At 38.7% G+C, this 25,000-nt stretch overlaps 1 protein-coding gene and 1 long non-coding RNA gene across 2 annotated transcripts in view; one reads left to right on the forward strand and one right to left on the reverse strand.

The window, feature by feature from the left end:
* The window catches only part of lrmda (leucine rich melanocyte differentiation associated), a 705,908-nt gene that overhangs the window by 160,234 nt on the left and 520,674 nt on the right, over window positions 1-25,000 (reverse strand). The window lies entirely within an intron of this gene.
* LOC133559724 (uncharacterized) overlaps window positions 24,337-25,000 on the forward strand; it is a 6,602-nt gene continuing 5,938 nt past the window's right edge. The window contains exon 1 of the long non-coding RNA XR_009808258.1: window positions 24,337-24,614. This is a non-coding gene — a long non-coding RNA (uncharacterized LOC133559724). The remainder of the gene's footprint in view (window positions 24,615-25,000) is intronic.

A 25,000-nucleotide genomic window follows, 5' to 3' on the forward strand; every position in this document is an offset into this window, starting at 1 on the left:
ACAGTGACAGCAACTCGATCCTTTCATTTTTTTTTTTTTTTTTTTAAGGAGGGGGGAGAGAAAGGGGAATCTCAAGCTTTGGGGGAAAACTGGGGGAAGGTCTGACTCACATATTTTTTTTCTTCTTCTTCTCTCGGCGGTGCACACTGACTTCTCTTTCTTCCTGATAGCTGTCTGCTAGAGTCAGAAGACAAATAACAAAGGCTAACGTTCCCCCCGGAGGCTTCAACTAATTCTTTTTTTTTTTTTTTTCCCAGTCCATCCACACACACAAAAAAAATAAGGATACAGCAGACGTTATGTCCTCTGTCACCCTCTCTGGACTTTGGAGAGTTTGGATGTATTCGGAAAGGAAACTGATTATTTATACTTTTAATGGATTATTTTACTTTATATTTATTATACATATAATAATATATATCTATTTTTATAACATTTTATCATTGTTCATATTTAATTATTGTAGTATTATCATTATTATTATTATTATTATTATTATAATCAATGTACTATTTGTAAATATTAAATACATTTACCGTATTTTCCGGACTCTAAGCCGCTAATTTTTACCCTATGCTTTGAACCCTGCGGCTTATAAAACGGTGCAACAAATTTATGGATTTTTCTTCGCTAACGGCCATAAAGTGATGTCTTCAAAAAATATTTTGCATAAAACACCAACAGAGACACTGAAAAAGTGTGTTATTGTTTGTGGGATGGCGCTTCCTGTTTCTCCCGGACTTTAAGCCACTACTTTTTAGCCTATGCTTTGAACCCTGCAGCTTCTAAAACGCTGCAATTATTTTCTGGATTTGTCGTATCTAACGAACATTTTAGAACAAATATTTTCAAAAAAACACCAACAGAGACACTGAAAAAGTGTGTTAATGTTTGTGGGATGGCGCTTCCTGTTTCTCCCGGACTTTAAGCCACTACTTTTTAGCCTATGCTTTGAACCCTGCAGCTTCTAAAACGGTGCAATTATTTTCTGGATTTGTCGTATCTAACGAACATTTTAGAACAAATATTTTTCAAAAAAACACCAACAGAGGACACTGAAAAAGTGTGTTATTGTTTGTGGGATGGCGCTTCCTGTTTCTCCCGGACTTTAAGCCACTACTTTTTAGCCTATGCTTTGAACCCTGCAGCTTCTAAAACGGTGCAATTATTTTCTGGATTTGTCGTATCTAACGAACATTTTAGAACAAATATTTTTCAAAAAAACACCAACAGAGACACTGAAAAAGTGTGTTATTGTTTGTGCGATGGCGCTATCTTTTAGACCAGTCCGCTCACTGCAGTTGGTGCGGGTTGATAATATACTTCCTGTTTTTTCCAAACTCTAAGCCGTTACTTTTTACCCTATGCTTCGAACCCTGCGGCTTCTAAAACGGTGCAGATATTTTCTGGATTTGTCGTATCTAACGGCCATTTTCAACAAATATTTTGCATAAAACACCAACACACCAACACAGAAAAAGTGTGTTATTGTTTGTGCGATGGCGCTATCTTTTAGACCAGTCCGCTCATTGCAGTTGAAGCGGGTTGATAATATACTTCCTGTTTCTCCCGGACTTTAAGCCACTACTTTTTAACCTATGCTTTGAAACCTGCGGCTTATAAAACGGTGCAACAAATTTATGGATTTTTCTTCGCTAACGGCCATAAAGTGATGTCTTCAACAAATATTTTGCATAAAACACCAACAGAGACACTGAAAAAGTCTGTTATTGTTTGTGGGATGGCGCTTCCTGTTTCTCCCGGACTTTAAGCCACTACTTTTTACCCTATGCTTTGAACCCTGCAGCTTCTAAAACGGTGCAATTATTTTCTGGATTTGTCGTATCTAACGAACATTTTAGAACAAATATTTTTCAAAAAAACACCAACAGAGACACTGAAAAAGTGTGTTATTGTTTGTGGGATGGCGCTTCCTGTTTCTCCCGGACTTTAAGCCACTACTTTTTACCCTATGCTTTGAACCCTGCAGCTTCTAAAACGGTGCAATTATTTTCTGGATTTGTCGTATCTAACGAACATTTTAGAACAAATATTTTTCAAAAAAACACCAACAGAGACACTGAAAAAGTGTGTTATTGTTTGTGCGATGGCGCTATCTTTTAGACCAGTCCCGCTCACTGCAGTTGGTGCGGGTTGATAATATACTTCCTGTTTTTTCCAAACTCTAAGCCGTTACTTTTTACCCTATGCTTTCGAACCCTGCGGCTTCTAAAACGGTGCAGATATTTTCTGGATTTGTCGTATCTAACGGCCATTTTCAACAAATATTTTGCATAAAACCCCAACACACCAACACACAGAAAAAGTGTGTTATTGTTTGTGCGATGGCGCTATCTTTTAGACCAGTCCGCTCACTGCAGTTGGTGCGGGTTGATAATATACTTCCTGTTTCTCCCGGACTTTAAGCCACTACGTTTTAACCTATGCTTTGAACCCTGCGGCTTCTAAAACGGTGCAGCTATTTTCTGGATTTGTCTTCACTAACAGCCATTGTCAACAAATACTTTTCATAAAACACCAACAGAGACACTGAACAAGTTTGTTATTGTTTGTGCGATGGCGCTATCTTTTAGACCAGTCCGCTCATTGCAGTTGGTGCGTGTTGATAATATACTTCCTGTTTCTCCCGGACTTTAAGCGCTACTTTTTAGCCTACACTTCGCACCCTGCGGCTTATAAAACAGTGCAGCAAATGTATGGATTTTTCTCCGCTAACGGCCATAAAGTGATGTTTTCAACAAATATTTTGCATCAAACACCAACAGAGACACTGAAAAAGTGTGTTATTGTTTGTGCGATGGCGCTATCTTTTAGACCAGTCCGCTCACTGCAGTTGGTGCGGGTTGATAATATACTTCCTGTTTCTCCCGGACTTTAAGCCACTACGTTTTAACCTATGCTTTGAACCCTGTGGCTTCTAAAACGGTGCAGCTATTTTCTGGATTTGTCTTCACTAACAGCCATTGTCAACAAATATTTTTCAAAAAAACACCAACAGAGACACTGAAAAAGTGTGTTTTTGTTTGGGCAATGGCCTCATCTTTTGGACCAGTCCGCTCACTGCAGTTGGTGCGGGTTGATAATATACTTCCTGTTTCTCCCGGACTTTAAGCCACTACTTTTTAACCTATGCTTTGAACCCTGCGGCTTCTAAAACGGTGCAGCTATTTTCTGGATTTTTCTTCGCTAACAGCCATTGTCAACAAATAGTTTGCATCAAACACCAACAGAGACGGTGAAAAAGTGTGTTATTGTTTGTGCGATGGCGCTATCTTTTAGACCAGTTCGCTCACTGCAGTTGGTGCGGGTTGATAATATACTTCCTGTTTCTCCCGGACTTTAAGCTACTACTTTTTAACCTATGCTTTGAAACCTGCGGCTTCTAAAACGGTGCAGCTATTTTCTGGATTTGTCTTCGCTAACAGCCATTGTCAACAAATAGTTTTCATAAAACACCAACAGAGACAGTGAAAAAGTTTGTTATTGTTTGTGCGATGGCGCTATCTTTTAGACCGGTCCGCTCACTGTAGTTGGTGCGGGTTGATAACATACTTCCTGTTTCTTCCAGACTCTAAGCCACTAATTTTTACCCTATGCTTTGAACTAGACATGTCCGATACTGGCTTTTTTTGGCGATATCTGATATTCCGATATGGTCCAACTCTTAATTACCGATTCCGATACCAACTGATACCGATATTTACAGTTGTCCATCCATCCATTCATCCATTTTATACCGCTTGTCCCTTTTGGGGTGGCGGGGGATCATACAAATGTTGTTCTAATTGATTTAATCAACACTAAATTGTGTTGTTTCACATTAAAAGTAGCTTTTTAGTGTTGCCATGTGATGTTCCTCGATGTCACTTGTTCCGGAGGAAAAAAAAAAATATTAGCATACTGGTTGGATATCTGTTTCCAGCATGAATACGTATCTAATTAATAATAAAGCCCGTCAAGAGAGAAAACTCCACCATGTACTGAGAATATGACGATGGTGCACACACACTAGTCTGCATGATCATTTCCCAGACTAATAGTTAGCCTAAACACCTTCATGCATATTGAATGGGATGCTTATGGCGGCCCCGAGGGGCCAACATGACAGCGTTTTGGAAAGAACATTTCCCACAAAGCAACAGTGATTTGAAAGAAACACATGAGTGTAGTTTGTAGCACATTAAAAACTTGGTCCATGATCATTACTGTCCAATGAATACCAAGTATCTCCATTTTCTTCATTCAAAACAAAAAACATGATTTTTTGTTTTTTGACGAATGATAATGATGATAATAAATACAGACATGGTTTTTATTGGACAGCAAAATTATACTGCATACTGGAATCATGTTTTTTTAAACTGTATTTTGAGCCCGAGGGCCCTCAAGGATCCACTTTTTCACTTCTCGGAGGCAGCACTCTACTCTGCACGCAAATAACGCAAAGAAACTTAACGGGAGTTATTCTTTTAGTTGTACTTTATTTTTAAAACAATGTTATTAGTAATTTACAATATTTAGTAGTATTTTAGTAGCTTTACTCTCGACTTTTCTCATAATTAGTTCACTTTTTTCTAGAGAATTTTTTAAACCTTTCTACCACACATTTTTAGATTAATATTTAATATAAACTTTATTCCTAACAATTTGTATGTAATTCCAGGTATTTAGGTTGACTGATATTGTTTTTTTAAATCTATTTTAACACAAGATGTAATTCACTATTATCTATTATTTTAATACATTACTATTATGTATTTATTTTATTTTAAATATTTTGTACTTATTATAATTTTATTTGTTAATATCTTCAATATTTAGAATATATATATATATATATATATATATACATATATATATATACTTAGATATGTACATATATAAATAAATATATATATATATATATATATATACATATATATATATATATGTGTGTGTGTGTGTAAATATATATTATATATATATGCACATATATATTTTACATATGTATATAAATATATATATATATAGACACATATACATACACATATATATACATATATACACATATACATACATACATACAAATATATATATATATATGTATATATATACATATATATATATATATATATATATATATATATATATATATATATATACACATATATATATGTATATATCCATCCATCCATCATCTTCCGCTTATCCGAGGTCGGGTCGCGGGGGCAACAGCCTAAGCAGGGAAACCCAGACTTCCCTCTCCCCAGCCACTTCGTCTAGCTCTTCCCGGGGGATCCCGAGGCGTTCCCAGGCCAGCCGGGAGACATATATATATATATATATATATATATATATATATATATATATATATATATATATATATATATATATATATATATATATATATATACATTATATAATATATATATACATACATAATATATACATACATTATATACCATATATATATATATATATATATATATATACATACATATATATATATATATATATATATATATATATATATACATACATATATATATATATATACATACATATATATATATATACATATAAATACATATACACATATACATATATATACATATACACATATATACATATAAATACATATACACATATACATATATATACATATACACATATATATATATATATCTATATATATATTTATGTATATATATATATATATATATATATATATATATATATATATATATATCTGCCGATGAGCGGTCTAATTTCGATCTTTTTTCATATATAAGGCGCACCGGATTACGGGCGCATAAAAGGAGTCTTTTTTTTTTTTTTTCAGGGAAAAGACTTCCTTGTGGTCTACATAACATGTAATGGTGGTTCTTTGGTCAAAATGTTGAATTGATGATGTTTTACAGACTAAAACATGTTGATAGACTTTTGAGAACTGTGTGCAATGTTCAATATTTTCAATGGAACATATAAAATGACTGCCATCTACTGGTCACACTTTTCGTCGCACCATGTACTAAATAAAATAGTGTTGAGGTCGTTAAAGAGAACCAAAATTGTTCCGTACGTAAGGCACACTGTTAAGTTTTGAGAAAATGAAATGATTTTAAGTGCACCTTATAGTCCGAAAAATACGGTATTTTAAAACTTATACTATTATTATGCATTATTGTAATACATTGTGTTTTACTATTATGTATTTAATTTTCTATATATTTTTTACATATTGTATTTATTAGAATTTATTTTTTTAAATTATATTTTAAATATTTAGAAAACATTTAAAAAAAAAAAAAAAAAGATGGTACCTTCACTATAACCTTTACGATGCACTGTATTTTCCGGTCCATAGCGCGCGCCAAATTATAAATCGCATAAACCGTGTGTAATGTTCTATTTTTTCAATGGAACATATAAAATGCTGGTGTTTACTTGAGTAATATTGCAGTCTACAGGTACCTCCTATGTGTGACTGCTTTCTACTGGTCACACTAATCATTTCACCATGTACCAAATAAAATAGCTTTAAGGTCGGTAAGCACATCCAGAATTATTCCGTATTTTAGGCGCACCGGTTCATAAGGCGCACTGTCTAGTTTTGAGAGAATGAAATTATTTTAAGTGCGCCTTATAGTCCGAAAAATATGGTATTTTAAACTTATACTATTATCATAATATATTATTGTAATACATTGTGTTTTACTTATGATCTGCTACTTGGATCATGGCATATTCTGGTTTTGTTCTGTTATTTTGTCTTCCTTAGTTCCTGGTGGCACTTCCTGTTTTGTTCTGTTGTCATAGTTACGTATTAGTGTCACCTGCCTTGTGTTTTTGACGCGCACCTGCTTTCCTAATTTCTGTCCCTATTTAAGCCTGCCCTTTTTTGTCATTCGTTCTCGCAGTCTGATTTGTATTTGATGCAACAGGTGACGTCGCTATCCCCGCTTGGGGTAAAGACTTTGTGTACGTTAGCTTCCACGCTATTTTATTTATGTATTTATTTCCCTAGCTCACATGCTAGTGTCTTTAGTTCTTTCTAGCTCACATGCTAGTTCTGTTGGTGTTGTCTGTAATGCCTTTGTGCAAGTGTTTCTGTTCTTAGTTTGTTTTGTAGTATAAAATAAATCTTCATTTCTCACCTTCACGCTTTGTCCTTATCCGACTGCACTTTGAGAGAACAAACACGCACCACGATGCCAGCCAAATGTCACATTACTATTATTTTTAATATATTTCTACATATTGTATTTATTATAATTACATTTTTTTTAAACATTTTGTAAAAAAAAAAGAAAAAAAGTTGTACCTTTATTATCATCTTTACTACATAATAAACTTATTTTTAAATATTTGCCACAGGCGCTTGACCAATTTGATGTGTGCACATATGAGTATTCGAGTTAGATTTGGGGAAATAATACAATTGTGTTTTAAATTAAAACAATTACAAATACACTTTAATATGATCTTGAAAAAAAAAAAAAGGTTGACTAAATGAGTAAAGCAACGGCCGTGTCGTGGCAAACGCCGCCTCCTGTCATCGCAGCAGCTAATAATTAGGCTTCCTCTCGCCACAAAGGGCGGTGCCACGGCGACAAAAGCCCACGGCGAAGCGAGGTGGCGGCTTTGGCGGCCGCATTCTAAACAGTCTGACCGGGATGATTAATGAGCGGGGCCACAGAGCAAACGCGGCAATCTCGCCTCCGCACAAAGACTGCTGCCTGCGAGCCGCGAAACCAAACAAAACTCAACAAGACGAGGCCTGTCCTCGCCGCGGAACGCCAATTGAGGCCCGATGGCGGGCGGCGAGGAAACATGGCGAGTAAATAAATGATGGCATTTTGACCGACAGCTTGTGAAGACTTTATTTAACCTCGGAGCGCTCTGCTGGGCCGTCCTCATTAACATTTCCACACTTGAATGGCGAGGTCAGTCGGGTTCCATGGGAGTCCGGTTCAAAAACCCCCATCCCCTTTCCCACACAAAACACAGGAGTTGACGACTGCGGCACCAGATCTTTACCGGCGACGCTTGATGACCTCATCAAACCGCCGCGAGCGCAGCATAAAAACAAGAAGAGTGTGTTGTTGCCGGTGCTGTAGCCGTGGCTAACAAGCCAGCTCGCTTGGAGACTGATAAAAGAAACCATGTCAATGGTTTGGGATTATTTTAAAATGTCTCTGACGAACGAAAAAAAACTGGCAACGACTGCAAAACGTTGGTTATGAGAGGAGGAACCAAAATGTCTTCCTTTAATACGAGCAATTTGATCTCCCGCCTCTTCAAGAATAATAAGAAGATTTGAAAAAATTGGAATTGCAGTGTTGACATTATCAATCAATCAATCAATGTTTACTTATATAGCCCTGAATCACTAGTGTCTCAAAGGGCTGCCCAAACCACTACGACATCCTTGGTAGGCCCACATAAGGGCAAGGAAAAGCTCACACCCAGTGGAACGTCGGTGACAATGATGACTATGAGAACCTTGGAGAGGACGAAAGCAATGGATGTCGAGCGGGTCTAACATGATACTGTGAAAGTTCAATCCATAGTGGATCCAACACAGTCGCGAGAGTCCAGTCCAAAGCGGATCCAAAACAGCAGCGAGAGTCCCGTTCACAGCGGAGCCAGCAGGAAACCATCCCAAGCGGAGGCGGATCAGCAGCGCAGAGATGTCCCCAGCCGATACACAGGCGAGCAGTACATGGCCACCGGATCGGACCGGACCCCCTCCACAAGGGAGAGTGGGACATAGGAGAAAAAAAGAGAAATGGCAGATCAACTGGTCTAAAAAGGGAGTCTATTTAAAGGCTAGAGTATACAAATGAGTTTTAAGGTGAGACTTAAATGCTTCTACTGAGGTGAAATCTCGAACTGTTACCGGGAGGGCATTCCAGAGTACTGGAGCCCGAACGGAAAACGCTCTATAGCCCGCAGACTTTTTTTGGGCTCTAGGAATCACTAATAAGCCGGAGTCTTTTGAAGGCAGATTTCTTGCCGGGACATATGGTACAATACAATCGACAAGATAGGATGGAGCTAGACCGTGTAGTATTTTATACGTAATTAGTAAAACCTTAAAGTCACATCTTAAGTGCACAGGAAGCCAGTGCAGGTGAGCCAGTATAGGTATATATGTATATATATATGTATATAAAGGTATATACAGTATAGGTATATACGTATGTATATATGTATATAAAGGTATATACAGTATAGGTATATATGTATGTATATATGTATATAAAGGTATATACAGTACAGGCGTAATATGATCAAACTTTCTTCTTCTTGTCAAAAGTCTAGCAGCCGCATTTTGTACCAACTGTAATCTTTTAATGCTAGACATGGGGAGACCCGAAAATAATACGTTACAGTAATTGAGACGAGGCGTAACAAACGCATGGATAATGATCTCAGCGTCTTTAGTGGACAGAACGGAGCGAATTTTAGCGATATTACGGAGATGAAAGAAGGCCGTTTTAGTAACGCTTTTAATGTGTGCCTCAAAGGAGAGAGTTGGGTGGAAGATAATACCCAGATTCTTTACCGAGTCGCCTTGTTTAATTGTTTGGTTGTCAAATGTTAAAGTTGTATTATTAAATAGAGGTCGGTGTCTAGCAAGACCGATAATCAGCATTTCCGTTTTTTTGGTGTTGAGTTGCAAAAAGTTAGCGCACGTCCATTGTTTAATTTCGTTAAGACACGCCTCCAACTGACTCCAACTGATATATATATATATATATATATATATATATATATATATATATATATATATATATATATATATATATATATATATATATACACATACGTACGTACATACATACATATACATACATACATATATATATATATACATATATATATATATACATATATATATATATATATATATATAGGTGTGGGAAAAATCACAAGACTACTTCGTCTCTACAGAACTGTTTCATGAGGGCTTCCCCTCAATCATCAGTATCGAGCACTATTCTCTGGATAATCCAATCAAGACATATATATATATATATATATATATATATATATATATATATATATATATATATATATTATATATATATATATATATCCAGTGGTCTGTTTACAGGCATTTTGCATTAACAAAATTATTGCTGCTTTTAACTGTAATGTGAAGCCAGTGGAATGCAGCAATTACTTAAATCAGTGGTCCCCAACCACCGGGCCGCGGCCCGATTGGTACCGGGCCGCAGATCATTTTTTTATTGAAAAGAAAATATATATATATATATTTTTATTTATTTTTTTTTTTTTTATTTATTAAATCAACATAAAAAACACAATTTACACTTACAATTAGTGCAGCAACCACAAAAACCTCCCTTTTTCATGACAAAAACATCCCTTTTTAATGTCCGCGGGACAAATTATTAAGCGTTGACCGGTCCGCGGCTACAGAAAGGACCACTGATTTAAATGACTCAATCCACACACACTTTCCTGGTTTAAGTGCATTAAAAAAAAAAAAAAAAACAGTACAAAAAATTCAACAAACATGGTCACAGATATCACAACCTGCTCATTGGTATTATTTAAAAAAGGCCAATTCACATAAAAATAAAACAACAACAATATGACACCCATTAGTTATCATCTATTACAACGGACTATGGGGAAAATACATTTTTGACCCGGCATATTTGGTCACATTTTCAGTAGACCCATAAAATATTCATAAATTAATTTTTTCGTGACCAACAAGTATGTGTTCTAATCATTCCATCACTAAAAAAAATACGAGTTGTAGAAATTCTTCTCAACTCAAGACAGCCACGACATTATGTCCTTCACAAGTGTATGCAAACTTTTGACCGTGACTCTTCATGCTGCAAACTCCTCATCTTTTTTTTTTTTTTTGTGTTGTGTATCCTCAACATGACAGGAACATATTCATCGCTCCTTTTCATTAAGTTAATGCTACCTGCAACATTTTTTTTCCCAATGATAGACATTTAAAATGACAGAAAACATCTTATTATTATTTTTTTCCCCTCAAAGAAAACTTTGACACACAAACAAGACCACTCTCGTCAACAATTACCTTAAATATTTGGACTCTCAGTTGTTCCGGGCAGGGTTTTTTTTTTTTATATATATATATATATATATATATATATATATTTTATTATTCTCCACCCCTGCACTTTTCCATGCTCAGCTGGCAGGGGCTCTTAGTTGTCACAACATCTCCTTTTAATGTGGCTGACAGGGGGTTATTTACTCCCATATATGTTTTCTCTCCAATTACACCCCGGCGGGATGGAGGCTGCCAATGCTGACGGTCACCTCCTTTTTGAGTACTTCTTCCTGCTCGCCGCACTATATTTTTCATGTTTTGAGGTTCTATTAGAGAGGAGGACTCTCTCATTTGTCTGTCCTTGGCCCAAAGTGTTGTTTAACACTTGACAGGCATCGGCAACACAATGCCAAACAATCTTTGTCGAGACAAGGCCGTGATTGTCCATGGTACCCCCCCCCCCCCCCCCCCCCCCCCCCCCCCTTCCTCCTCCAGCTCAGAATATGAACATTGCTTCCCAGGAATGAGATACAGAACAATCAATTGGAAGAAGAAAAAATGCGAACACAAAGCGCAACCCCCCCACCCCCTAAAAAAATAGTTATCAACATCATTTGGAGGATTCTTTGAGGCTGTTTGCAGCAATCAGACTGATCAAAGGCGGTAAAATGATACCCAGGGACTGACATCTCCGATAGACGAGAAGACGCGAGCCGCCCTCGCAATCAATAGAGCAAAACAAGACGGCATGTGTGAGCATGGCTTTAAGCAAAGTGGGATGCCAAATGCAAAAGGCGGCCATTGATGGCCCGATGAAAAATGCATGATTTCACAAGAAGCAGCACTCGTTTTATTTATTTATTTATTTCCTTTCATCAAGCAGGCAAAGATCGATGGGTACGGAATCAAAGATGATTTGCTACAGCCGCCACCTGACAAATGTTTAAAACAATTTTTTAAATGTAATTTAATTTAATTTAATTTAATTTAATTTAATTTAATTTAATTTAATTTAATTTCATTTAATTTCATTTATTTTAATTTAATTTAATTTAAATTAAGTTAATTTTTTTTACATTTTTTAAAACAATTTTTTATAACATTTGAATAGAGTTGTCCGATATTATCGGCCGATTAATGCTTTTAAAATTGTAACATCGGAAATTATCGGTATCTGTTACAAAAAGTAAAATGTACGGAGTGGTACAGAGCGGCAATAAACCTTAAAGGCGCTGCCTTTGTGTGCCGGCCCAATCACATAATATCTACTTTGTTTTCCACACACACCTGCCACCGTAGCCCCCACTCCCCCCCATCTGTTGCGAGTCTCAAGATGTATGTTGTAAAATATATATGCTATGGAGGTTTTTTACCCCACTCCAGACTGGGTCCCCTACCTAATTTTTTTTGCGGGTCTCAAAAGTTAAAGACATTTCGTCGCTGCGTTCATGGTATTATCTCTCAACTAAACGTTCATTTTAACCCGTCAGAGACAAGCGGCGGACTTACACAGACATGCATCCACAAAAAATATACACCACAACGCACTTAACGCGAATCCCTTAGGGGTGATGGACGGCTGGGCAGCGCCTGAAGAGCTGCGGCCTGCCACCATAGCCCCCACTCCCCCCCATCTGTTGCAAGTCTCGAGATGTAAGTTGTAAAATGTATATGTGGTTTGCTATGGAGGTTTTTTTCTCCACTAGATTCTAGAATGTATTTCTTTACTCATCCTTCTCCAGCATTTACCTTTTTCCCATCAGCGTTCCTGTTCTGTAACCCTGTACACTGTTTGTTTTTCTAATCTTGAATGGGTTTGTGCTGAAAACAAAGTTTTGCTGTACTTGTGCAATGACAACAAAGACTTACTTACCTACCTACCTAATGTTTTTTGTAGGTCTCAAAAGTTGAGGGTATATAACCACTGCATTCATGGTATTATCTCTCAACTAAACGTTCATTTTAACCCATCAGAGACAAGCGGCGGACTTACACACACATGCATCCACAAAAAATATACACCACAACGCACTTAACGCGAATCCCTTAGGGGTGATGGACGGCTGGGCAGCGCCTGAAGAGCTGCGGCCTGTCACCGTAGCCCCCACTCTCCCCAATCTGTTGCAAGTCTCGAGATGTATGTTGTAAAATATATATGCTATGGAGGTTTTTTCCCCACTCCAGACTGGGTCCCCTACTGAATTTTTTTTGCAGGTCTCAAAAGTTAAGGACATTTCGTCGCTGCGTTCATGGGATCATCTCTCAACTAAACGTTCATTTTAACCCATCAGAGACGAGCGGCGGACTTACACACACATGCATCCACAAAAAACATACACCAAAAGGCCCTTAACGCGAATCCCTTAGGGGTGATGGACGGCTGGGCAGCGCCTGAAGAGCTGCGGCCTGCCACTGTAGCCCCCACTCCACCCCATCTGTTGCAAGTCTCGAGATGTATGTTGTAAAATATATATGCTATAGAGGTTTTTTTCCCCACTCCAGACTGGGTCCCCTACTTAATTTTTTTTGCGGGTCTCAAAAGTTAAGGACATTTCGTCGCTGCGTTCATGGATTATCTCTTAACTAAACGTTCATTTTAACCCATCGGAGACGAGTGGCGGACTTACACAGACATGCATCCACAAAAAATATACACCACAACGCCCTTGACGTGAATCCCTTAGGGGTGATGGACGGCTGGGCAGCGCCTGAAGAGCTGCGGCCTGCCACTGTAGCCCCCACTCCACCCCATCTGTTGCAAGTCTCGAGATGTATGTTGTAAAATATATATGCTATGGAGGTTTTTTTCCCCACTCCAGACTGGGTCCCCTACCTAATTTTTTTTGCAGGTCTCAAAAGTTAAGGACATTTCGTCGCTACGTTCATGGGATCGTCTCTCAACTAAACGTTCATTTTAACCCATCGGAGACAAGCGGTGGACTTACACACACATGCATCCACAAAAAATATACACCGCAACGCCCTTGACGTGAATCCCTTAGGGGTGATGGACGGCTGGGCAGCGCCGGAAGAGCTGCGGCCTGCCACCATAGCCCCCACTCCCCCCCATCTGTTGCAAGTCTCGAGATGTAAGTTGTAAAATGTATATGTGGTTTGCTATGGAGGTTTTTTTCTCCACTAGATTCTAGAATGTATTTCTTTACTCATCCTTCTCCAGCATTTACCTTTTTCCCATCAGCGTTCCTGTTCTGTAACCCTGTACACTGTTTGTTTTTCTAATCTTGAATGGGTTTGTGCTGAAAACAAAGTTTTGCTGTACTTGTGCAATGACAACAAAGACTTACTTACCTACCTACCTAATGTTTTTTGTAGGTCTCAAAAGTTGAGGATATATAACCACTGCATTCATGGTATTATCTCTCAACTAAACGTTCATTTTAACCCATCAGAGACGAGCGGCGGACTTACACAGACATGCATCCACAAAAAACATACACCAAAAGGCCCTTAACGCGAATCCCTTAGGGGTGATGGACGGCTGGGCAGCGCCTGAAGAGCTGCGGCCTGCCACCGTAGCCCCCACTCCCCCCCATCTGTTGCAAGTCTCGAAATGTATGTTGTAAAATATATATATGCTATGGAGGTTTTTTTCCCACTCCAGACTGGGTCCCCCTACCTAATTTTTTTTGCAGGTCACATTTCGTCGCTGCGTTCGTGGGATCGTCTCTCAACTAAACGTTCATTTTAACCCATCGGAGACAAGCGGCGGACTTACACACACATGCATCCACAAAAAATATACACCACAAGGCCCTTAAGGCAAATCCCTTAGGGGTGATGGACGGCTGGGCAGCGCCTGAAGAGCTGCGGCCTGCCACTGTAGCCCCCACTCCACCCCATCTGTTGCAAGTCTCGAGATGTATGTTGTAAAATATATATGCTATGGAGGTTTTTTTCCCCACTCCAGACTGGGCCCCCTACCTAATTTTTTTTGCAGGTCTCATTTCGTCGCTGCGTTCATGGGATCGTCTCTCAGCTAAACGTTCATTTTAACCCGTCGGAGCGAAGAATTGGGAAAGCCGCACCGCCGTGTCCCGACATGATTGCCGGCAGATAAGGTGACGCGAGCGTGAAGGGACAGAGCGAACACAATGGCGACAAAGAGACAACAAAGAGGGAAACATGAGAGACAGGCAGACAGGACAGGGACCAGGTGAGCGGAGCGTGCCAATCCTCGGCTAGCTTCCAGCATCTCGCCTGTCACCTAAACAAACCCGGCGTGTTTTCATCCGCACACACAAACACACAAAAAAACAGCGCTCCGTCTTTTCCTGGTGACGGAGATAAGATGTATAAATTATGAGCGGCTGACAAAGTCTACTCCAGCGCCGGCGGCGTCTCATCAATCACCGAGGCGGCGTGTCAGCAGGTAACTGACGTGGCCCCCGGAGGCACAGCCCTCTCTTTAGGAGTGCCGTGCTTTTGTGGGAGGGGAAAAAAAAAAAAAGGTTTGCCGCTGTGCAACTGGGCTTTTGTGTAGGTCTGAGTCGAGCGTGTCATTATTTGCCCGTGTGAACAGCTGATTCCGTCTCGGCTCGAGAGGCCAAAACACACAAAACATGCACAGATTACCGGAAAAAAAGATTTCGCTCGGGGTTATCATATGAGCGGCTTCAAAAAGCGGAAACAAAATCCAACAAACGCTGGGAAAGGCTCAAAAGGAGTGATTGACAGGCTGTCCTAGAGGTCTTTAAAAAAAAGGGGCCTGTGGACCACCCAGGGTAAAATAAAAAAAATAAATAAAAAATGATATTGACAATTTTCCATAAACACGGGCTTCATCTACAAACCAAACATGCTTTAAGGGCAGCAGGATTTTAAAAGAGAATCTGCGATGGTTCTGCATCGGATTTCAAGCCCGTATGTCAGCGCTAGCGAAAGTAAACAAACACACAAGTTGCAAAATCAAAGCCGTTTCAGTTCAATAATTTTCTTCAAGCGATATTACATCAATGGGGAGGGAATTTGTAAGCTAGGAACTACTGTTTTGTACTGTAACACAAACTGTTTTTTTTTTTGCCAGGCGCTAAATGAGTTTATCACCAATATAATTAAAAGCTAAGCGTCCTATAGCTGTATATGGCGGTTGTGGCGCCCCCTTTGGTGGGTAGTGAAAATGCTTCGGTCCAATGACTCGAAGACAATTTGTCACTATGAGATTTGTCAGCCACATAACGAAAATTTTCATAAATTATAGTTATTTTACTTTTTTTTTTTTTGTTAAAATATCGAACCTTTATTTACAAACCCATCGTTATACGAACTTTTTGATTTATGAGCCAAAGGCCGAATAAAGATAAAATATGCTTAGTATATTGTAACAAATATTATATTATCCAACTTTTTTGATTAAAATCCTTAAATATCTGCTTAACTGATGATTTCAAACCAAGTTATCCATCAAATTGTACACCATAAAATTAGCAATAGATTTACTGTAAAATTTAGGGACATTTTTTTACAGCATATAACTGTAAGTTGAAAATAACACGACCAATGTTTGTGTTTTTACAGTAAAATTCTGTAAATTGAGCTGTGAGTTTTTTGTTTGTTTGTGTTTTTACTGTAAAATCCAGAAGGCAAATTGAAAAAAAAAGGTGCACTTCCCCTTTAAGCGCAAAAAATAGGACTAAAATTGTCACGCTTTTTATTAACTTCTCATCCACACATTGTGTCCGGCAGCACATCCACTGTAATTTCTTCAAGCGATATTGTATCAACGGGATGGAATTTGTAAGCTAGGAACTACTATTTCGTACTGTAACACCAACTGTTTTTTTGTTTTTTTTTGCCAGGCGCTAAATGAGTTCATCACCAGTATAATTAAAAGCTAAGCGTCCTATAGCTGTAGATGGCGGTTGTGGTGCCCCCTTTGGTGGGTAGTGAAAATGCTTCGGTCCAATGACTCGAAGACAATTTGTCACTATGAGATTTGTCAGCCACTTCCATTGCCGACATAACGAAAATTTTCATAAATTATAGTTATTTTCCTTTTTTTTTTTTTGTTAAAATATCGAACCTTTATTTACAAACCCATCGTTGTACGAACTTTTTGATTTATGAGCCAAAGGCCGAATAAAAATAAAATATGCTTAGTATATTGTAACAAATATTATATTATCTAACTTTTTTGATTAAAATCCAAATAAATACTTAAACATCTGCTTAACTGATGATTTCGAAGCAAGTTATCCATCAAATTGTACACCATAAAATTAGCAATAGATTTTACTGTAAAATTTAGGTACATTTTTTTACAGCATATAACTGTAAGTTGAAAAAAACACGACCAATGTTTGTGTTTTTACTGTAAAATCCAGTAGGCAAATTTCCCCAAAAAAGGTGCACTTCCCCTTTAAGCGCAAAAAAATAGAACTAAAATGGCCAAGCTTTTTATGAACTTCTCATCCACACATTGTGTGTCTACAGCCCGGCCATTTTGTGTCCGGCAGCACATCCACCGTAATTTCTTCAAGCGATATTATATAAACGGGATGGAATTCGTAAGCTAGGAACTACTATTTCGTACTGTAACACCAACTGTTTTTTTGTTTTTTTTTGCCAGGCGCTAAATGAGTTTATCACCAATATAATTAAAAGCTAAGCGTCCTATAGCTGTAGATGGCGGTTGTGGCGCCCCCTTTGGTGGGTAGTGAAAATGCTTCGGTCCAATGACTCGAAGACAATTTGTCACTATGAGATTTGTCAGCCGACATAACGAAAATTTTCAAAAAATTGTTATTTTACTTGTTTTTTTTTTAAACAGCAGTTTGGTAAAATACTGAACCTTTATTTACGAACCCTTCGTTGTACGAACTTTTTGATTTATGAGCCAAAGGCCGAATAAAGATAAAATATGCTTAGTATATTGTAACAAATATATTATCCAACTTTTTTGATTAAAATCCTTAAATATCTGCTTAACTGATGATTTCGAAGCAAGTTATCCATCAAATTGTACACCATAAAATTAGCAATAGATTTTACTGTAAAATTTAGGGACATTTTTTTTACAGCATATAACTAAGTTGAAAAAAACCCGACCAATGTTTGTGTTTTTACAGTAAAATTCTGTAAATTGAGCTGTGAGTTTTTTTTGTTTGTGTTTTTACTGTAAAATCCAGAAGGCAAATTGAAAAAAAAAGGTGCACTTCCCCTTTAAGCGCAAAAAATAGGACTAAAATTGTCACGCTTTTTATGAACTTCTCATCCACACATTGTGTCCGGCAGCACATCCACTGTAATTTCTTCAAGCGATATTGTATCAACGGGATGGAATTTGTAAGCTAGGAACTACTATTTCGTACTGTAACACCAACTGTTTTTTTGTTTTTTTTTGCCAGGCGCTAAATGAGTTCATCACCAATATAATTAAAAGCTAAGCGTCCTATAGCTGTAGATGGCGGTTGTGGCGCCCCCTTTGGTGGGTAGTGAAAATGCTTCGGTCCAATGACTCGAAGACAATTTGTCACTATGAGATTTGTCAGCCACTTCCATTCCCGACATAAGGAAAATTTTAATAAATTATAGTTATTTTACTTTTTTTTTTTTTGTTAAAATATCAAACCTTTATTTACAAACCCATCGTTGTACGAACTTTTTGATTTATGAGCCAAAGGCCGAATAAAAATAAAATATGCTTAGTATATTGTAACAAATATTATATTATCTAACTTTTTTGATTAAAATCCAAATAAATCCTTAAATATCTGCTTAACTGATGATTTCGAAGCAAGTTATCCATCAAATTGTACACCATAAAATTAGCAATAGATTTTACTGTAAAATTTAGGTACATTTTTTTACAGCATATAACTGTAAGTTGAAAAAAACACGACCAATGTTTGTGTTTTTACTGTAAAATCCAGTAGGCAAATTTCCCCAAAAAAGGTGCATTTCCCCTTTAAGCGCAAAAAAATAGAACTAAAATGGTCAAGCTTTTTATGAACTTCTCATCCACACATTGTGTGTCTACAGCCCGGCCATTTTGTGTCCGGCAGCACATCCACCGTAATTTCTTCAAGCGATATTATATAAACGGGATGGAATTCGTAAGCTAGGAACTACTATTTCGTACTGTAACACCAACTGTTTTTTTGTTTTTTTTTGCCAGGCGCTAAATGAGTTTATCACCAATATAATTAAAAGATAAGCGTCCTATAGCTGTAGATGGCGGTTGTGGCGCCCCCTTTGGTGGGTAGTGAAAATGCTTCGGTCCAATGACTCGAAGACAATTTGTCACTATGAGATTTGTCAGCCGACATAACGAAAATTTTCAAAAATTTGTTATTTTACTTGGTTTTTTTTTAAACAGCAGTTTGGTAAAATACTGAACCTTTATTTATGAACCCTTCGTTGTACGAACTTTTTGATTTATGAGCCAAAGGCCGAATAAAGATAAAATATGCTTAGTATATTGTAACAAATATATTATCCAACTTTTTTGATTAAAATCCTTAAATATCTGCTTAACTGATTATTTCGAAGCAAGTTATCCATCAAATTGTACACCATAAAATTAGCAATAGATTTTACTGTAAAATTTAGGGACATTTTTACAGCATATAACTGTAAGTTGAAAAAAACACGACCAATGTTTGTGTTTTTACAGTAAAATTCTGTAAACTGAGCTGTGAGTTTTTTTTGTTTGTGTTTTTACTATAAAATCCAGTAGGCAAATTTCCCCAAAAAATGTGCACTTCCCCTTTAAGCGCAAAAAAATAGGACTAAAATGGTCAAGCTTTTTATGAACTTCTCATCCACCCGTTGTGTGTCTGCAGCTCGGCCATTTTGTGTCCGGCAGCACATCCACTGTAATTTCTTCAAGCGATATTATATCAACGGGATGGAATTCGTAAGCTAGGAACTACTATTTCATACTGTAACACCAACTGTTTTTTTTTTTGTTTTTTTTTGGTAGGCACTAAAAGTGCTTATCACTAAAAAATTAGTGCGGCTGTGATGCAATGCAATTAAAGCTAATCGTGCTATAACTATAAGTAATGGTTGTGGCGCCCCCTGTGGTTGGTAGTCAAAATGCTTTGGAAGACATGCTAGCATACATTGCTCGGCAATTTGTCGGAATAGGTCCCATGACTTGAAGACAATTTGTCACTATGAGATTTGTTAGCCACTTCCATTCCCTGCATAATGGAATTTTCCAAAAATTATAGCCATTTTACTTTTTCTTTTTATAAACAGCAGTTTGCCAAAATATCGAACCTTTATTTACGAACCCCTCGTTGTACGAACTTTTCGATTTACGAGCCAGAGGCCGAATTAAACAAAAATATGCTTAGTTGTACGAATCTTGTCCAAGCTTTTCATCCACCCATTGTGTGTCTGCAGCCCGGCCATTTTGTGTCCGGCAGCACATCCAATGTATTTTACGACTCAAAGCCGTAAAAATGTCAGGAAGTCGCTATGTTTGCTCATGCATGTTGCGAATGGAGCTCAGTAATCCGGGCAGTGAACGTTCTCCGGAAAAAATGTTTTGTTTGATGCCGGAGTAGGGAGAGATGTCAATTCCATCCATCCATCCATCCATTTTCTACTGCCTGTCCCTTTTGGGGTCAAGGTGGGGTGCTGGAGCCTATCTCAGCTACATTCGGGCGGAAGGGGCAGTACACCCTGGACAAGTCGCCGTCTCATCATAAGTAATTTCTTCAAAATAGCCACCCTTTGCTCTGATTGCTGCTTTGCACACTCATGACAAGTCACTAAGAGTTATTGAGTTTAAATGTAAATTTAAACAGAATACAATGATTTGCAAATCATTTTCAACCCATATTCAGTTGAATATGCTACAAAGACAACATATTTGATGTTCTAACTGAAAAAAAAACTTTTTTTTGTGCAAATAATCATTAACTTTAGAATTTGATGCCAGCAATACATGACAAAGAAGTTGGGAAAGGTGGCAATAAATACTGATAACGTTGAAGAATGACCGTGACCTTCGATCCCTCAGACGGCATTGTATTTAAAACCGAAATCAATCTCTAAAGGATATCACCACATCAACACATAGTTTGTCGCTACATCTGTAAGTGCAAGTTAAAGCTCTACTATGCAAAGCGAAAGCAATTTATCAACAACATCCAAAGACGCCGCCGGCTTTTCTGAACCCGAGATCATCTAAGATGGACTGATGCAAAGTGGAAAAGAGTTCTGTGGTCTGACGAGTCCACATTTCAAATTTTTGGGGGAAATATTCAACATCATGTCATCCGGACCAAAGGGGAGGCGAACCATCCAGACTGTTATCGACGTAAAGTTGAAAAGCCAGCATGTGTGATGGTATGGGGGTGCATTAGTGCCCAAGGCATGGGTAACTTACACATCTGTGAAGGCACCATTAATGCTGAAAGGTACATACAGGTTTTGGAACAACATATGCTGCCATCTAAGCGCCATCTTTTTAATGGACGCCCCTGATTATTTCAGCAAGACAATGCCAAACCACATTCAGCACGTGTTACAACAAAAGAGTGCGGGTACTTTCCTGGCCCGCCTGCAGTCCAGACCTGTCTCCCATGGAAAATGTGTGGCGCATTATGAAGCGTAAAATACGACAGCGGAGACCCCGGACTGTTGAACGACTGAAGCTCTACATAAAACAAGAATGGGAAAGAATTCCACTTTCAAAGCTTCAACAATTAGTTTCCTCAGTTCCCAAACGTTTATTGAGTGTTGTTAAAAGAAAAGGTGATGTAACACATTGGTGAACATGCCCTTTCCCAACTACTTTGGAATTCTAAGTTAATTATTTGTAAAAACAAATAAAGTTTATGAGTGTGAACACCAAATACGTTGTCTTTGTCGCATATTCAACTGAATATGGCTTGAAAAGGATTTGCAAATCATTGTATTCCGTTTATTAGCTCGGTTGGTAGAGTGGCCGTGCCAGCAACTTGAGAGTTGCAGGTTCAATTCCCGCTTGTGCCATCCTAGTTACTGCCGTTGTGTCCTTGGGCAAGACACTTTACCCACCTGCTCCCAGTGCCACCCACACTGGTTTAAATGTAACTTAGATATTGGGTGTCACTATGTAAAGCGCTTTGAGTCACTTGAGAAAAAAAAGCGCTATATAAATATAATTCATAATTCACAAAAATGAGTGCCCAAGGCATGGGTAACTTACACATCTATGAAGGCACCATTAATGCTGAAAGGTACATACAGGTTTTGGAACAACATATGCTGCCATCTAAGCACTGTCTTGTTCATGGACGCCCCTGCTTATTTCAGCAAGACAATGCTAAGCCACATTCAGCACGTATTACAACAGCGTAAAATACGGCGGCGGAGACCCCGGACTGTTGAACGACTGAAGCTCTACATAAAACAAGAACGGGAAAGAATTCCACTTTCAAAGCTTCAACAATTAGTTTCCTCAATTCCCAAACGTTTATTCCATCCATCCATCCATTTTCTACCGCTTATTCCCTTTTGGGGTAGCGGGGGGCGCTGGCGCCTATCTCAGCTACAATCGGGCGGAAGGCGGGGTACACCCTGGACAAGTCGCAACCTCATCGCAGGGCCAACACAGATAGACAGACAACATTCACACTCACATTCAAACACTAGGGCCGATTTAGTGTTGCCAATCAACCTATCCCCACGTTTATTGAGTGTTGTTAAAAGAAAGGGTGATGTAACACAGTGGTGAACATGCCCTTTCCCAACTACTTGGAAATTCTAAGTTAATTATTATTTGTAAAAACAAATAAAGTTTATGAGTGTGAACACCAAATATGTTGTCTTTGTAGCATATTCAACTGAATATGGGTTGAAAAGGATTTGCAAATCATTGTATTCCGTTTATTCCGGGGCGGCATAGCTCGGTTGGTAGAGTGGCCGTGCCAGCAACTTGAAAGTTGCAGGTTCAATTCCCGCTTGTGCCATCCTAGTTACTGCCGTTATGTCCTTGGGCAAGACACTTTACCCACCTGCTCCCAGTGCCACCCACACTGGTTTAAAGGTAACTTAGATATTGGGTTTCACTATGTAAAGCGCTTTGAGTGACTTGAGAAAAGCGCTATATAAATATAATTCACAATTCACAAACATTAGTGCCCAAGGCATAGGTAACTTACACATCTGTGAAGGCAGCATTAATACAGGTTTTGGAACAGCATATGCTGCCATCTAAGCACTGTCTTGTTCATGGACGCCCCTGCTTATTTCAGCAAGACAATGCTAAGCCACATTCACCACATATTACAACAGCGTAAAATACGGCGTCGGAGACCCCGGACTGTTGAACGACTGAAACTCTACATAAAACAAGAACGTTAAAGAATTCCACTTTCAAAGCTTCAACAATTAGTTTCCTCAATTCCCAAACGTTTATTCCATCCATCCATCCATCCATCCATTTTCTACTGCTTATTCCCTTTTGGGGTGGCGGGGGTTGCTGGCGCCTATCTCAGCTACAATCGGGCGGAAGGCGGGGTACACCCTGGACAAGTCGCCACCTCATCGCAGGGCCAACACAGATAGACAGACAACATTCACACTCACATTCAAACACTAGGGCCGATTTAGTGTTGCCAATCAACCTATCCCCATGTTTATTGAGTGTTGTTAAAAGAAAAGGTGATGTAACACAGTGGTGAACATGCCCTTTCCCAACTACTTTGGAATTCTAAGTTAATTATTTGTAAAAACAAATAAAGTTTATGAGTGTGAACACCAAATATGTTGTCTTTGTAGCATATTCAACTGAATATGGGTTGAAAAGGATTTGCAAATCATTGTATTCCGTTTATATTTACATCTAACACAATTTCCCATTTAATATAGAAACAGGGTTTGTATTTCCGCCATGTTGTGTGTTTGCCAGAACCATAATAACAAAACCACGTCTCCAGGAGTAGAAGACTTCCTTTCCACAGTCACAGAACGTTCTAATTACCGCATAAACAACCCAGTCGTGTCCAAAATGTGACAATAACGTTCCCCTTCAACCAACTGAACCCAAAATCCAATCAATTCAAGCATCACCAAAGAGCAGGTACACCCCCCCTTCTCCGCCCGCTCCCCACGCACCATATCGATCTCCTGTCTCCAAGTCAAGTTCAAGGAGACAAGACGGAAGAGGCAAGCGTGGACTCCACACCCTCCCAGTGGGGACGGGCGGAAGAACGTCTTCTCGGCACCAAAGAGAAGGAGGCCTGTCATGTTCTTCCGTGACGAGCCGAAAGACGAGAGGCGGCCTGGAGGGCGGGGGTACACCTCCACCTCCCCCCCCCCCCCGGTAAACAAACAGCTCCACCCCCACTGGGAAGAAGACGGGACGGCGGGCCGGGCAGAGAAGGGCAGACAGGCGTCGGGCGAGAACAGCGTGAGTCGCCCAGGACGGGAAGACGATGGTGACAGGGGTGTGGATTTCTTGAAAGGACCGTCACTCCGGTTGTCTTCTGCTGGGACGTGTTTGTCTTTCCTGGAGAGGACGGACTTCATGGTTTGATCACACTGACGAGTAATCAACAGGAACCCGAGACTCCGACTCAAAGTGGTACTGAAATGAAGGCTGTCGTCAAGCCACCCAGTTCAGATAAACACTTTTACAAACCCCGTTTCCATATGAGCTGGGAAATTGTGTTTGATGTAAATATAAACATAACACAATGATTTGCAAATCATTTTCAACCCATAGTACGGGAAACCTCCTCAACTTGTCATCAAAGCAGGATTATAGGGCTGCAAGCATACTTGCCAACCCCTCTCGAAATTTAGCGCCTCTCCCGAAAACTTCCCGGGACAAATTGTCTCCCAAAATTCATGAGGACAGCCTGTTTTCACATCCGCTTTCCCACAATATAAACAGCATGTCTGCCCAATGACGTTATAACAGTAGAATGATAGAGGGCGAAGTCTTGGTTTCTTATGTGGGTTTATTGT

The sequence above is a fragment of the Nerophis ophidion genome, linkage group LG09 (genome assembly GCF_033978795.1).
Source record: "Nerophis ophidion isolate RoL-2023_Sa linkage group LG09, RoL_Noph_v1.0, whole genome shotgun sequence".
In the NCBI taxonomy this organism is placed as follows: domain Eukaryota; kingdom Metazoa; phylum Chordata; class Actinopteri; order Syngnathiformes; family Syngnathidae; genus Nerophis; species Nerophis ophidion.